This window comes from Mirounga leonina, unplaced genomic scaffold (genome assembly GCF_011800145.1).
Source record: "Mirounga leonina isolate KUSES-001 unplaced genomic scaffold, KU_Mleo_1.0 Mir_174, whole genome shotgun sequence".
NCBI lineage: Eukaryota > Metazoa > Chordata > Mammalia > Carnivora > Phocidae > Mirounga > Mirounga leonina.
This window is the reverse complement of record NW_023270451.1, coordinates 37,459,740-37,476,581: the sequence shown is the minus strand read 5'-3', so window position 1 is coordinate 37,476,581 and position 16,842 is coordinate 37,459,740. Positions and strand designations below refer to the sequence as shown.

The window sequence follows — 16,842 nt, the reverse complement described above, 5'->3', positions numbered from 1 at the left end:
TCCCTTTCTGCAACACAGACCTGCCGAAAGATTCCCCCGCCAGGGTCGCAGGATTTCTTCTCTAATTCAGGTGATATTAAACAGGCCAAAACGTCGTTACAACCTACATTCAATAATTTTAATCATTATAAAATACCCCATTTGGGGGGGGGGGCACTAGTAACAATTGCAGAAGAAAAGAGCTGGCAAATTCTGTCATCAACGTCATACAATAAGCTGACAATTCCCTTTACGAGGCTGTCACAAAGTGCATGTTAAAATGGACCTCCGTAGAAGAGGATTGAAGTGCCAAGCTGCAGTTGAAAAGTACCTGTTTACTGATGTTTAAAGCTGGCCTGAGCTCGCTCTGGCAGCACGTACACTAAAATTGGACCGATACAGAGATTAGCATGGGCCCCACGCACGAATGACAACGCAAATTTATGAAGCATTGCGTATTTTGAAACTGGAATTTAGATAAAAACTTAAAAAAAAAAAAGAAAAAATTTCCAGTGAGTTAAAAGAGGAAGGGAGGGAGGGAGGGAGGGAGGGAGGGAGGGAGGGAGGAAGGAAGGAAGGAAGGAAGGAAGGAAGGAAGGAAGGAAGAAGGAAGGAAAGCAAGAAAGCAAGCAATCAAGCAAGCAAGAAAAAAAAAAAAAAGAAAGGTGGCCTAAGCTTTAGGCTTCGTTTGTTTTGGGGTCTTACTGTTGTTTGTCTTTATAAACAGTGACATGTGCGAAAGAGTAAGTGCCATGGAGCTGTTTAAATACACTCTTTGGTCTCCTTTTCCTTTCTGATGGGCAACAGGGAAAATTACTTTCTATTGCTAGCAGTTGAGATTTCATGGTTGCCACCCCCCCCACCTCCCATAAACCATTAATAATTTTTTTGTTAGACTGCATAATTTATAGTATCAGTTGTGAATGCATAATGTAATACTGTATACTGAAGGGTAGTCTTTCTTCAAATAGGTTACTGAAAATGAAATAAATACCTAGATTAAATTTCCATACTAGGGAGAGAGAAATGAAATAATTTGCTGAGTTGCAAAAATATGTAGTAGACATTGTGGAGGTAATCTAAATTCTAAAAAATTACCTCATTGTTCTAGTCACGTCAGATGGTTTCATTCTGAAAGCAATCCCTAAGAAAAATGTTGCGATAATTGTTGAAAAGCATTTTTCAAAAAAATGAGTTGAAAAATAATCTCTCTCTAAATATTAATAAAATAAAGCCAAATTAGTTTATAACTTACAGTGTAATACAAAAGAGTGATTGTATTTATTTTATTGTCTGCTCTTGTGAAAGAAGGGGCCACAGAATCTTTAAAATACAATTAAGAGGGGCGCCTGGGTGGCTCAGTCGTTAAGCGTCTGCCTTTGGCTCAGGTCATAATCCCAGGGTCCTGGGATCGAGCCCCGCATCGAGCCCCGCATCGGGCTCCCTGCTCCGCGGAAAGCCTGCTTCTTCCTCTCCCACTCCCCCTGCTTGTGTTCCCTCTCTGTCTTTCTCTGTCAAATAAATAAAATCTTTAAAAAAAAATAAAATAAAATACGATTAAGAGCTGGAAAATTTTGCTTGCCTTTCAATGTAACCCTACACTTTATTCTAAGAAAAAGAATTACCAGAGGATTACTTCTATTTCTAGAAATTTGTTGGTATTTCTAGAGACTTATTTGTAGATTTTCTGTAGTTATAAGAAATACAATTCATGTTTCATATTAAGAGGCATCTACTAAAATGACTGTTTTTTTTTCCCAAACGACCATCTGCTCCTTTCTTGTGCCTACTATAAATCAATAACATTATTTAGTATTTCTCCTTTTGCTATGATTACCATATTTTTCATGGATCCAAACCCCTTATTTTACTAAGCTGTTGTCTTCCCAAGAAACCATCAAACTTCAACTATGGGATTGATACTAGACCCCACGGGAATTCCAAATAGAATTTTAATTTTCTCTGGGCATTGGGCACCATTTGTTGCTTATTCCTCCAAAATGGTTTTATTTTAATTACAGTAACAGGATTATGTTCATCTGGACATGTGTTATCCTCTTTAGTGGAACCTTACTTTTTCCTCTTTAGAAAGGAAGGAAAATAGGAGTAAAGGAAAGGCACGGAAAGATTAATTCAAGGATAGACGGTGGTGAAATTCAAGGTTGGGTTAATGACTTTGATGCTTTTAAAATAAGCACACCTCAAAATCAGCAGGGGAATCTGATTTGTAAAAGTAACAAGTTTTGATGATATATATAAATGAACTCCATAAAATTCTTCGTTTTAGAGCCACTTAGGATCTTTTAAGGCTGTTTTTGATACATATATATTTCTACTTATACTTTCCACACAATAAATGTTTTAATACCTCCATTTGGTTAGGAGAGGCTCTTAAACATACAGAACAATTTTGCCTAGATTGTTTATTTAAGGTGACTTGTAAAAACTGTAAATCATAAATTATTTGGTGGTTTAACATTTTCCCCTATTTTGAGGTACTAGTAAATAACACTAACATCATCATAATAATTAATACCCTTTAAGATGGAACTCTAGGGAAAAAAACTAAATGCTGAATTTATCTAACTTTTTTACTCTCTTTCTAAATGTCAGGTTGATTTACAAAAGCTTAGTAATTTTGCTGATGTCTGTCCATGTCTATAAATTCACTCCATCTCTAAATTTAGAGATTCTTTGCTAACATGATTAAAATATTTCCTAATTTGTTCTCATCTTCTTTGGGTTGTGCACAAAATAAAAGGACTGCAAACTCAAGCCAGACAACTCATATGTAACCCTGATAAGCTTCGTAATGCTAATGTTGTTTTGATAGAGAAAACCACAAGTAATGCAAATAGCAGCCTCCACTCCCCAGTACAGGTGTGTAATAAGCGCATATAATTAAGCCAAAGACACATAATGGTTTGTTGTTGGATACGCATTTACAACAGCTGACTACGCTCTTAATGTGTGGTTCATGAGTTAGGTAATTTTCTTATGTCTCCTCTCCTTGAACAGAATATTCCTCGTGGGCTCATATACAAAATGATTCTGTGCCTTTTATACAGTAGATTCCCACTGCTGCCTGTAATTTAGCGTCTTTGCCGTATCAGCATTACGTAAAGATGATTAAAAAGAGCATGTGAATTCACAAACAAGTCATTTTATTCTTCAACTCAAATAATTTAGAAATGCCCCCCAAAAGGAAAGTTATCAAAATGTAAGCCTTTCGACATGGTTTCCATCTTAGTGAAATATATCAAGCGTGCATTTAATCACTGTTATGCATAAAATATGGTTTATGGCTCTGCTCTATATATCACATAAACTTCTTTGTATATGACGAATCCGAGTCCTTTAAAGGGCATAAAGCAAATATGAAACACCAGTAAGGGCTTTTAAAAATCAGCACAGATACAGGCAACAGTGCATAAACTACTTGCAGTTTATTTTTAATTCTATACTTCCACTGAGGTTTTTTATAATGCAAAACACGTCCACACGTTTATTTATATAGTCCTGGGGTTTTGAATTGGGCAGACTAAAAATAAGAATGATGATCCTATACTAATAGCTCGTGAATTTCTTAATTTTAAACACTTTTAATCCTTTTTCTCCTTTCCACTAGGATCCCATAAAACATGATACTGTAAAGAAACATTATCATACAGGCACAAGCAAGGTGAGGCTTACTGCTTTGTACTGGAAATGGTCAAAAGAGTCTATCTCCTGAGATTGATAATGTGGAAAAAAAATAGATAATGTAAATTTGTTTTTTATTTTAAAAAAAGGTGATATCTTACACACACATTGAACTATAGTGTGTGGTAAAAATGGTCAGAATAATATCTGAGCTCAATAGCATTTTCCCATAAATTACTATGTAGGTACCATTAATCATTGTATTCAAGTGCTATGCATCGCCTGCTTAATTCAGTTGGTTCTGATTTGCACATCATTTCGAAGAATGAAAAAAAAAAAAAAAACCCAGAAAAGTTTTACTTTCCACATTAGCTATACAGCTCATCCTCTTCTAGTCGTATCTCGGAACAGGAAGTAAATAATCAACCTGATTCCTTTGGTTGAATTTTAAAGCCCTGTTTACAATTAATTTTAGGCAAAAACTTTATTTTAACTGAGTCTTATGCATGAACTATAAGGAACGGAATTCAGTCCCAACATAGAGTTATTCTCGTTATGGTTGTTGCTATTTGAGTTCCTCACAAAATAAACTAGTCCTTTCCCCCTCTTCTTGAGTATGTGTGAATGTACATGTGACTGTGCCCTGAGTGTGATTGTTTGTGTGTATGCGTGTAAGAGAGAGAGAGAGAGAGAATGTGAAGGGGGCATTAAGTCCTCATCCTATATATGTGGTTAGTATAAGAGGCATGGACCTTTACATTTCTTTTTTCAAAAACAGAAATCCCCAAAAGGGAACTCCCATACCTTTCCATCACCATCGAAAAACCTGCCTCTGTTTCTAGCTTCTCTCTTCCTCCCACTTTAAAAGACCATTGAGTTCAGATGTGTTCTGGTTCCCCATTTCCCCTTCTCATTCTCTCAGAGTCGGTTACTCCTTACTGTCAGAGTCTCATTCACTCTCCCCCGAAACTGTGTTTTTAAGCTCTCTCACTAAAGGACTCGAGCATATTCTCATTTTGGTCAGATGAGGAAAATCCCCCCAACTTTAAAGCTCTCTCCAGGTTTCCCCTTGTATTTTTTCTTTTCCTCAGTCTTTTCCACACAAAGTGATTCTACTTCTTCACCTATCAGTAACTTAGCAACTAACTGATCGAACTTCAGCCCCTACCTTGCCACCAAACTGTTCTTATAATTATAATAAGCTTCTTCCTCATTCTACCGAGACTATTTTGTGTGCAGTCTTCGTTAAATGCGGAAAATTCCAAGAATGACTGAGCAAGGTATCTGATACTGGGATATTTCAACTCTGACTGTATTCTGCAAAATCCAGGCTAAGAAATGACCACTGACAGAGAAAGACAAATACCATATGATTTCACGCATATGTGGAATTTAAGAAACAAAACAATGAGGAAAGGGGAGAGAGAGAGAGAAACCAAGAATCAGACTCTTAACTCTAGAGAACAAACTGATGGTTACCAGAGGGGAGGTGGATGGGGGATGCACGAAACAGGCGATGGGGATTAGGAGGGCACTTGCTGTGATGAGCACTGGGTGCTGTACGGAAGTGATGAATCACTATATTCTACACCTGAAACTCATATTACACTGTATGTTAACTAACTGAAATTTAAATAAAACTTAAAAAAAAATGACCACTGAAAGTTAGGATGATACTGGTCAATGTTGCCAAGCAACAAGAAGTTCACAGACACAAAGTTTTCTGCTTGGCGGAGGCCTCTTCATTTTGTCATTCTTGAAGGATCAGGTGGGAGCTTTCTCAAAGTTTCTAACAGATGCCAAGAATGCAAATTTCATTTCAGATTAAAGTCAGTAAGCATAAATACTGATATAAAATGAAGATTGATACCAAAATAAAAGTATTTCTATTACAAACTCATTGTATAAAGACCAGAAAATACAGATTTAGGGGAAAAAGTTAATGTGATCTGTGTTTCAGCCATTCATCACTATAGTTAACTATGTTTTACTTTGAAACCTATGTTTATAAGCTTTAGTTATGTGCAAATGCAAATATAAAAAATTTTTAATGGCATTGTATGTTGCTTATTGAGTGGGTAACTAATGTATTTGAAATATTTTTCCATGTTAAAGATCCATTTTTTTACAACTTATGTTGCTAATATATTTTAAAATGGTATAATATTGTCAGTAGAAAAGTATACATTATCCAAGTTTAGTAAGTGTTGATATTTTGTTATATTAGCTTTAGATTGCTTCAGAATGACATGTTACAGATATGGTTGAAGGCACTTATTTAATTTTCCCTGATCTTTTTAACTTCCCTTACTTCCTTGAAGTGTAGATTTTCCATATTTTAACTCTTTTACTATATATGTATGTGTCCATAAAATATATAGTGCAGCTTTTTGTTTTTAAATGTACACAATTGATTTTAGGTTTATGTACCTTTTTATACCTCTTGCTTTTCTTGTTAATCATGGTTTTTTGTTTTGTTTAAGAGACAGAAGGAGGGGGTACGGGTATTGAGAGAGAGAGAGAGAGAGAGAGAGAGAGAGGGAATCTTAAGCAGATTCCAAGCCCAGTGCTGGAGATTGATGCAGGGCTCTATCTCCTCACCCTGAGATCATGACCTGAGCAGAAATCAAGAGTCAGACACTTAACCTAACTGAGCTACTCAGGCACCGCATTAATGATGTTTTTGATATCTGTGTTAACATATGAAGATCTCATTCATCTTACCTGACTTACAGCTTTTAACTATGTGAATAGATATGTTTCCACAACATCATTTTAATTGACTGCAGAGTATAATAAATTTTAGTGTACCACACTTCCTTAAACCATTCCACTATTGTTTAGATTTTTTTTTTTTAAAGATTTTATTCATTTATTTGACAGGGAGAGACACAGCGAGAGAGGGAACACATGCAGCGGGGAGTGGGAGAGGGAGAAGCAGGCTTCCCATGGAGCAGTGAGCCCGATGTGGGGCTCAATCCCAGGACCCTGGGATCATGACCTGAGCTGAAGGCAGTTGCTTAATGACTGAGCCACCCAGGGGCCCCTATTGTTTAGATTTTATACAAATTTGTGTAATACTATATAAATCTTCTAAGAATATTCTTGTAGCCATACCTTTGGTTACACCTTTCATTGCTTTCTTGCTGGGCCAAAAGGTATACGTATCTTAAATTTTTCTATATATATTTCCAAATATATATATAAAAATATATAAATTTTATCTCCATTTTTATATTTTTACAATAATGAATAAGAATGCATTTTCTTGTCCAGTTTGATGTTTGACAAATAGACGTACTATTTCAATTTGCACTTACTTGATTATTAAAATATAACTTCTACCTTTCTTATTAGTCACTTGTATTTCTTTTGTAACTTCTTTGGGTATGTTTTTGTCCATTTTTCTATGGTGTACTGATCTGTTTCTCCCCATATATTAATACTTATAATCCAACTCTTTGCCCTTCTAACTATATACCATGAAGAGTTTAGAAATTCTGTGAAGTAAAATCTATTTTTTTCCTCTGTCTTTTCTGCCCTGGATATACCATTTTATTTTATTTTTATTTTATTTTTTATTAACATATAATGTATTATTTGTTTCAGGGGTACGGGTCTGTGATTCAGTAGTCTGACACAATTCACAGCACTCACCATAGCACATACCTTCCCCAGTGTCCATCACACAGGCACCCCATGCCTCCCACCCCCTGGATGTACCATTTTAAAAGCTGTTTCCTCACACCTTAAAAACTCCAATTTTTTACACAAAACGTTCATCTCTTCCCATAATGTCAACATTTGGTGACCTCTAATCATTACACCTGAGGCCAATATAAACACTATTTCCTCAGCTTTGTACTTATTGGGTAATACAGATAGGATCCAGGTCAAGGTTAACTATTGAGGAAGGTGGGAGTTCCCTCATCATTTTTTCACAGCTTACTAATTATTTGTGAAGACTCTGAAGATATGAACCTAGTATTTAACCTTTGATCAGGGGAGCAACAACTGTTGAGAACCAAAGAAACTTCAGCTACCAGGAGGTCTTGAGCACATTTCTTCTTGACCCCTTTACTCCCATTCTGTACATGCCTTTGGACCGAGAAATTTAAATAATAATCATTTCAATAATGTAGTATTTTGACATAGAGAGCTTTCATGTTACAGAAACAATTTCATGGCCTTTTTTCCTGTCTTCCTATGAGAGGGATTCAGACATAAAGAAACACTTCACTTCTCTCTCAGCCCAATTACTGCCTCATAATTTTTCAGACAAATCAGTTTATGCCTGTACATAAACCTGTCCATTGCTGAGGATTTTCAGTGTATAGAAAAACAGAAGAAATTTTTCAGAGGGTAAAAGTGCCCTTTGGAGCATCAGTGTCCTCACTACTTGTTTGGGAAAAAAAAAAAACAACAACAACCAGAAACAATTAGAAAATGATGGGGTTTGGGTTTTAGTTGATCCTAAAAGTTTTATCAGATATAGAGGAGCCTGGGAAGATGGTGGAATAGGAGGACCCTAAGCTCACCTCGTCCTGCAGATACAACTAGGTAACATTCACATCAGTGTCAATAACTTAGAAAACAACCCGAAGACTGGCAGAACAAACTCCACAACAAAAGGTACAGAAGAAGCCACAATGAAGAGGGAGGAAGGGTGGAGACAATGGGGAATTAAAAAGACCACAGCCATCCATGGGGGCCAGGGGAGCCAGAGACAAGGAGAGGGGAAAGAAACAGACTATCACAATGTGGAGCCCATGGGGGAAGATGAATCCCCTCAACATTTGGCTTTGAAAGCAAGAGCGGCCAAATTTCATGAGTTCTTAAGATCAGTGGGACTTAAAGCCTGGAACTTTAAAAATCAGCAGGATTGGCTCTGGGAGGGCACAGGAAGCTGAGTCCCCACCCTTAAAGAGATACCATGACAAACAGCCTTGGGGATACAGCAGAGACGCTGCAGTTTGAGAACGGCCTGGGGCATAGGGGAGGTAAAGTAGTTTACTCATTCTGGAGCAAGTCCCACCGGGGCAGGGGCAGGGATTATGGAGGGACTTTTCTAAGAACAAAGGAGCTGGCATGAGCCATCTCCTTCCCCCACCCCTCAGCATAAACATGGCCACCTGCAGGAACCAGCCCAGTGAGGGAGGGAGGGCATTCACTACCTAACTCACTTACACCAAACCCTGCCCCCATACTTTGGCAGAATGACTCTTCCCAGTCACATTTGCCTCAGTCCTGGCCCTGCAGGTCCCCTCCCCCAGAAAACCAGTGCAGACCTTGCCAACACATCTCCCAACCTGAGTGCTTTGCAGAGTTTTGGTCCCTGAGGCAGTGGTAGCAGTGGTGATGAGCAATGCAGAAGCATGAGGTGTACCTTGTTAAAAATGTGCACCTCCCTCTGGCTGGGGACCAAACACTGCCCACAACAGGTAAAGAGAGTCTCTGCAGATGACTGGACTAAAAGGAAAATGCAGCCAGGACACAATAGCAGGGCACATGCAACCCACATAGGAGATAGCATCTAAAGCTCCAGGTTCTGGTGAACTGGGAACACTGCACTGCAGGGCATTAGAGGATCTCTTCTTCTTAAGGCCATTACTTTCAAGAGCAGGAGACACAGCTGACTTTTCTAACACATAGAAACAGACACAAAATTAGACAAAATGAGGAGACAGAGGATTATGTCCTAAATGAAAGAACAGGGTAAAACCACAGCAAGAGATTGAAGCATAACAAAAGAATATGCCTGATAGAGAATTTAAAGTAATGATCAATGGTGCCTGGGTGGCTCAGTTGGTTAAATAGCCGACTTTTGATTTCTGCTCAGGTCATGATCTTGAGGTCGTGAACTCGAGCCCTGTGTCAGGCCCCACACTTAGCACAGAGTCTGCTTGGGATTCTCTCTCTCCCTCTCCCTTGCCCCTCCCCCCACTTGTGCTCACTCTCTTTAAAGTAATGATCATAAAGATATTCACTGGACTTGAGAAAAGAGTGGAGGACATCAGTGAGATCCCTGACAAAAAGATAAAAACCAATCAGAGACAAAGAACACAATGAATGAAATTGAAGATACACTAGATGGAATAAATAGCAAGCTAGAGGAAGCTTAGGAACAAATTAACGATCTGGAAGAATAATGGAAAGTAATCAAGCTGAGCAGGTGAGAGAAAAAAAATCATGCAAAATGAGGATAGACTGAGGGAGTTCAGTGACTTCATCAAGCATAACAACATTTGCATTATAGGGATCCCCGAAGGAGAAGAGAGAAAAAGTGGGCAGAAAATGTATTTGAAGAAATAATTGCTGAAAAATTCCTGAATCTGAGGAAGGAAACAGATATCCAGATCCAGGAGGCACAGAGATTCTCCAACAAAATCAACCCAAGGGGGTCCACACCAAGACACATAATCATTAAAAGGGCAAAAAGTAGTGACAAAGAGAGAATTTAAGATTTTATTTATTTATTTATTTATTTCAGAAAGAGAGAGAGAGAGCAGGGGGAGGGGCATATGGAGAGAATCCCAAGCAGACTCTGCACTGAGCACAGAGCCTGATGTGGGACTCAATCTCATGACCATGAGATCATGTCCTGAGCCAAAATCTAGAGTAGGATGCTTAACTGACTGAGCCACACAGGTGCCCCTGTAAAGAGAGAATTTTAAAAGCAGCAAGAGAAAAGAAGACAGTTACATGTAAGGAAAAAATAAATAAATAAATAAACCCATAAGGCTACCAGCTGATTTTTCAGCAGAAACTTTGCAAGCCAGAAGAAAGTGGCAGGATATATTCAAAGTGCTGAAAGAGAACACTCTGCAGCCAAGAATACCTTATCCAGCAATGCTATCATTCAGAATAGAAGGAGAGATAAAGAGTTTCCTAGACACACAAAAGTTAAAGGAATTTATGACCACTAAACCAGCTCTACAAGAAATGTTAAAGGGGACTCCTTGAGGGGAAAGGAAAGACCATAAATAATAGAAAACTAGGAAGCACAAAAGCAGTAAAAATTAGTGTATCTGTGAAAATCAGTAAAGGGTTTCACAAAATAAAAGGATGTAAAATATGACATCACATACCTAAAATGTGGTGGGGAGAGGAGTAAAGAATAGGTTCAAACTTAAGTGAGCATCAGCTTAATAGAGACTGTTATATGCAGAAGATGTTATATACAAACCTAATGGTACCCCCAAATCAAAAACTGGTAATAGATATGCAAAGAATAAAGAGAAAGGAATCCAAGTATATCACTAAAGAAAGCCAGCAAACCATAAAAAAGAGGAAGAGAAGGATCAGAGAAGAACTACAAAACAACCACAAGTACCAAAATGGCAGTACATACATACCTATCAATAATTACTTTGAATGTAAATGGACTAAATGCTCCACAACACATAGAATGGATTAAAAAGACCCATCCATATGCCTGTACAAGACACATGCAGATTTTTAAGTGAAGGGATGGAGAAACATTTATCATGCAAATGGATCTCAAAAGAAAGCTGGAATAGCAATACTTTTACCAGACAAAACACACTTTAAAACAAAGACTGTAACAAGAAACAAAGAAGAACACTATATAATCATTAAGGGGACAATCCAACAAGGAGATATAACAATTGTAAATATTGATGCACCCAAATACATAAATCAGCTATTAATAAACATAAAGGAAAGTAATTGATAGTAATACAGTAACAGTAGGGGGTTTTAATGCCCCACTTACATCAATGGACAGATCAACCCAACATAAAATCAACAAGGGAACAGTGGCTTTGAATGACACACTGGACAAGATGGATTTAACAGGTATAATTCAGAACATTCCACCCTGGGGCACCTGGGTGGCTCCATCGGTTAAGCAGCTGCCTTCAGCTCAGGTCATGATCCCGGGGTCCTGGGATAGAGCCCTGTGTCAGGTTCCCTGCTCGGCAGAGGGCTTGCTTCTCCCACTCCCTCTGCTGCTCCCTTTGCTTATGTGCTCACTGTCAAGTAAATAAATTTTAAAAAAAGAAAGAAAAAGAACATTCCACCCTAAAACAGCAGATTACACATTCTTTTCAGGCTCACATGGAACATTCTCCAGAACAGATCACATAGGCCACAAAACAAGTCTCAACAAATTCAAAAAGATTGAAGTCACACCATGCATCTTTTCTGACCACAACACTTTGAAGCTAGAAATGAATCACAAGAAAAAATCTGGAGAGATCGCAAATCAGGGAGGTTAAATAACATGCTAGTAAACAATGAATGGGTCAACCAAGAAAGCAAAGAAGAAATAAAAAATTACATAGAGAGAGATGAAAATGAAAACACAATGGTCCAAAGTCTTTGGGATGCAGCAAAAGCAGTTCAAGGAGGGAAGTTTATAGCAATACAGGACTACCTCAAGCAGCAAGAAAAATCTCCAATGAACAACCTAACCTTATACCTAAAGGAGCTAGAAAAAGAAGAACAAATCAAACCCAAGTACAGGAGGAGGAAGGAAATAATAAAGATTAGAGCAGAAATAAATAATATAGAAACTAAAAAAATATAACAGATCAATGAAACCAGGAGCTGGTTCTTTAAAAAAAAATTAATGAAATTGATAAACTCCTAGCCAGACTCATAAAAAGAGGGGGGTTGGGAGTGAGAGGGAGGTGGCTAGGGAGGGAACTCAAAATCAGAAATGAAAGAGGAGAAGTAACAATTGGCATCACAGAAATACAAATGATTAGAAGAGAATATTATGAAAAATGATATGCCAACAAGTTGGATAACCTAGGATAAATGGTTAAATTCCTGGAGACATATAACCAATCAAAACTGAAGCAGGAAGAAATAAAACATTTGAACAGACCTATTACCAGCAATGACATTGAATCAGTAATCAAAAAATTCCCAACAAACAGCAGTCCAGGACCAGACAGCTTCACCGGCAAATTCTACCAAACATTTAAGGAGTTAATACCTATTCTTCTCAAACTTTCCCAAGAAATGGGAGAGGAAGGAAAGCTTCTGAATTCATTCTATGAGGACAACATCACTCTGATCCCAAAACCAGATAAAGACATCACAAAAAAAGAGAAGTACAGACCAAGATCTCTGAAGAAGATAGCTGAAAAAATCCCCAACAAAATACAAGTAAATCGAATCCAACAATACATTAACAAAATCATTCACCACGATCAAGTGGGTATTTATTCCCAGGGTGCAGGGGTGGTTCAATATTCGCAAATCAATCAACATGATATGTTGCATCAGTAAGAGAAAGGATAAAAACCATATGGTCATTTCAACAGATGTAGAAAAAGCAGTTGACAAGTACAACATCCATTCATGATAAAAACCCTCTGCAAAATAGGTCTATAGGGAACATATATCAACATTAAAGGCCATATATCTTATATGAAAAACCCACAGCAAACATCATCCTCAATGGGTAAAAACCAAGACCTTTTCCCTTAAGGTCAGGAACAAGACAAGGGTGTCCACTCTCACCACTCTTATTTAACATAGTATTAGAAGTCCTAGCCACAGCACTCAGACAACAAAAAGAAATCAAAGGCATCCAGATTGGTAAGGAAGATGTAACACTTTCACCACTTGCAGATGATGTGACACTATATATAGAAAACCGAAAAGACTCCACCAAAAAACTACTAGAACTGATAAATGAATTCCGTAAGGTAGCAGGATACAAAATCAATGTACAGAAATCCATTGCACTGCTATATATGAATAATCAAGCAGCAGAAAGAGTAAGAAAACAGTGGTTGGCCCCCAGGCAAAGTTGAAGGCTTAAACAAAGAAAATGAATGGCTTTGGGATATTTGAGATTACATATTTTATACACACATAAATATATTGAAACATGCAATGGTGTACATGCCCATGTATATTTTAAATGTTTATTTTATTAGATATGTCTTATATCTGTCATCAGAAATAGTTAAGTGTAGTCACAATGGCACATTTAAGAAACCTGGGCTTGAGAAGCCAAGTCAGAGTGCCATCAGTGCTAAAGAATCTGTGCGTCCATTCTTAGCATCAGGATATACAAATCCTTAAATCATTCAAGAGGGTTCATTTTCTTGTTCCTATAGACCTCTGGAGACGGCGGTGTCATGGACTCCTTTGGCAGACTAATATGATACCTCTAACTGTTCCCATATGCGTGAGAAAAGAAGCCTTGGAGACATGACAGTGTTCTTCAAATACAGTTCTCTCCCTTTTTAAGGGAAAAAGCTCTCCTTATTCTCTATAGTCAACTCTCTATAATTCAAATTTAATCAAGAATTGTGTAAGTTCAAAGCTAAAGGGCTAGTGAATTGTCCTTCCCTTATTGCTCCATGGAAGCACGGCTTTAGCCCATAAAGAAAAATCACCATCCTTTATCAGTCCCAGTTTTCATCCGTTTTGAATATGGAAGGTCTTCAGGAATGTATTCCTCACAAAAAACCACAACTTGGGGCGCCTGGGTGGCTCAGTTGGTTAAGCGACTGCCTTCGGCTCAGGTCATGATCCTGGAGTCCCAGGATCGAGTCCCGCATCGGGCTCCCTGCTCGACAGGGAGTCTGCTTCTCCCTCTGACCCTCCTCCCTCTCATGCTGTCTCTCATTCTCGCTCTCAAATAAATAAAATCTTTAAAAAAAAAAAAAACAAAAAACCACAACTTGCCTTAGTCTGAAATGCTGTCATGTGGAGGAACGTTAGATTTCTTGGGCATTACTCCAACCAGGCTATGAGCAGTATAGCTAAGTCATGAGAAAGGCATATTTTCAAAGGAGGTAAAAGATTTACTAACAATTAACTTCAACAGCCTGTTTAAAAATCTAGTGGACTCTCAGTCTCTGGAATTGTCCAAGCAAAGATAGAATGATCATGCACCGAGGGTGTTGTGAGAATACTCATCCGTTAAAAAGTTGAGTGGGACTGTACTTATGTTACCTTCCATTATAAGGTTTTATGACTAAATGGATCAATTATTTTAAACTTTTCTGATGAGGGCTATCTATCTTGTATTTCTTCAATAATCTCAGTTGTCATTTATGAATTTTTCCAAATTATTTACATATATAATATGAATTTTAAATATATACATATCACTGATAAGCAACATTTATCAAATTATATATTTGAAGTCCCGGACTTAAGATATTTGATAAAGGAGCCAAGAATATTCAATGGAGAAAAGACAGTATCTTTTATAAATGGTGCTAGGAAAATTGGATATTCGCATATAAATGAATGACACTAGACCCTATCTTACACTGCTCATAAAAACTAATTCAGAGTGGATTAAAGACTTAAGTGTAAGACTGGAAACCATAATACTTATAGAAGAAGACAAAAAAAGGTTCTTGTTGATGATTTTTGGATAGGACACCTAAAGCAAAAGCAACAAAAGTAAAAAACTAACCAGTGGGACTACATCAAACTAAAAAGCTGGTACACAGAAAAAGAAATGATCAACAAAATGAAAGGACAACCTAGGGAATGGGAAAAAATATTTGCAAACCATGTATCTGATAAGGGGTCAATATCCAAAATACATAAAGAACTTACACAACTCAATAGCAAAAAAACAATCTGATTAAAAATGGGACCTGAATAGACATTTATATATATATGTATATATATATTTTTAGAGAGACTGTGTGTGTGCATCTGCGTGAGCGAAGGTGGGGGAGGTGCAGAGATAATCTTGAGCCTCTTCCACACCCAGCACCAGCCTGTTGCAGGGCTCTGATCTCACAAGCCTGAAATCATGACCTGAGCCAAAATCAAGAGTCTGATGCTTAACTGACTGAGCCACCCAGGCGCCCCTCTTTTTTTTTTTTTTTTTTTGTAAGTGGGCACCATGCCTGGGGGGGGGAGCCCAACATGGAGCTTGAACTCATGACCCTGAGGTCAAGACCTGAGCTGAGATCAAGAGTTGGATGCTCAACTGACTGAGCCACCCAAGTGCCCCCTGAATAGGCATTTTTTTAAGGCAGATATATGGATCACTAATTATTAGGGAAATGTGAATTAAAACCACAATGAGATATCACCTTATGCCTATTAAAAGGACTATTACTAAAAAGGTAAGAAATAAAAAGGCTGGAGACAATGTGGAGAAAAGGAAACTCTTGTGAACTGCTAATGGGACTGTGAATTTGTTTTAACTTTATAGCACAGTCTTTTGACTGTACCTTCTTTTTTTCATTTTTTTAAAATTTAAATTCAACTAATTAACATATAATGTATTATTGGTTTCTGAGGTAGAGGTCACTGATTCATCAGTCTTATATAATACCCAGTACTCATTACATCATGTGCCCTCCTTAATGTCCATCATCCAGTTACGCCATCCCCCCCCCCCTCCCCTCCAGCAACCCTCCATTTGTTTCCTATGATTAAGAGTCTCTTATGGTTTGTCTCCCTCTTTGATTTCGGCTTGTTTTTTCATCTCTTTCCCTATGATCCTCTGTTTTGTTTCTTAAATTCCACATATGAGATGGTGAGAATTCAAGCTGGTGCAGCCACTCTGGAAAACAGTATAGAGGTTCCTCAAAAAGTTGAAAATAGAGCTACCCTACAACCCAGCAATTGCACTACTGGGTATTTACCCCAAAGATACAAATATAGTAATCTGAAGGGGCACCCACACCCCAGTGTTTATAGCAGCAATGTCCACAATAGCCAAATTATGGAAAGAGCCCAGATGTCAATCAATAGATGAATGGATAAAGAAGATGTGGCATGCATATTATTTATACACACACACACACACACACGATGGAATACTACTCAGCCATCAAAAAATGAAATCTTGCCGTTTGCAATGACGTGGATGGAACTAGAGGGTATTATGCTAAATGAAATAAGTCAATCAGGGACTGTGAATTTGTCCAGCTACTATAAAAAACATATGGAGGTTCCTCAAAAAACTAAAAATACAACTATCATGTGATCCAGCAATTACACTTCTGGGAGTATATCCAAAGGAAATAGAAACACTCTATCAAAGAGTTATCTGCAATCCCACGTTCACTTCAGCATTATTTATAATAGCCAAAACATTGAAACAACCTAAGTACCCATCAATGGATGAATGGGTAAACAAGTAGGTGTGATAACACACACACACGAATATTAGCCTTAAAAAAGGAAATCCTGCCATTTGTGTCAACATGTATGGACCATGAAGGCATTCTGTTAAGGGAAAGACAGACAAAGATA

General features: G+C 37.7%; 1 non-coding gene across 1 annotated transcript; it reads left to right on the top strand.

The window, feature by feature from the left end:
• Nucleotides 1–337: 337 nt before the first annotated feature.
• LOC118021427 lies at nucleotides 338–442 on the top strand. Its single transcript, XR_004682172.1, has one exon. It is a non-coding gene; the product is annotated as a U6 spliceosomal RNA (small nuclear RNA).
• Nucleotides 443–16,842: the final 16,400 nt, after the last annotated feature.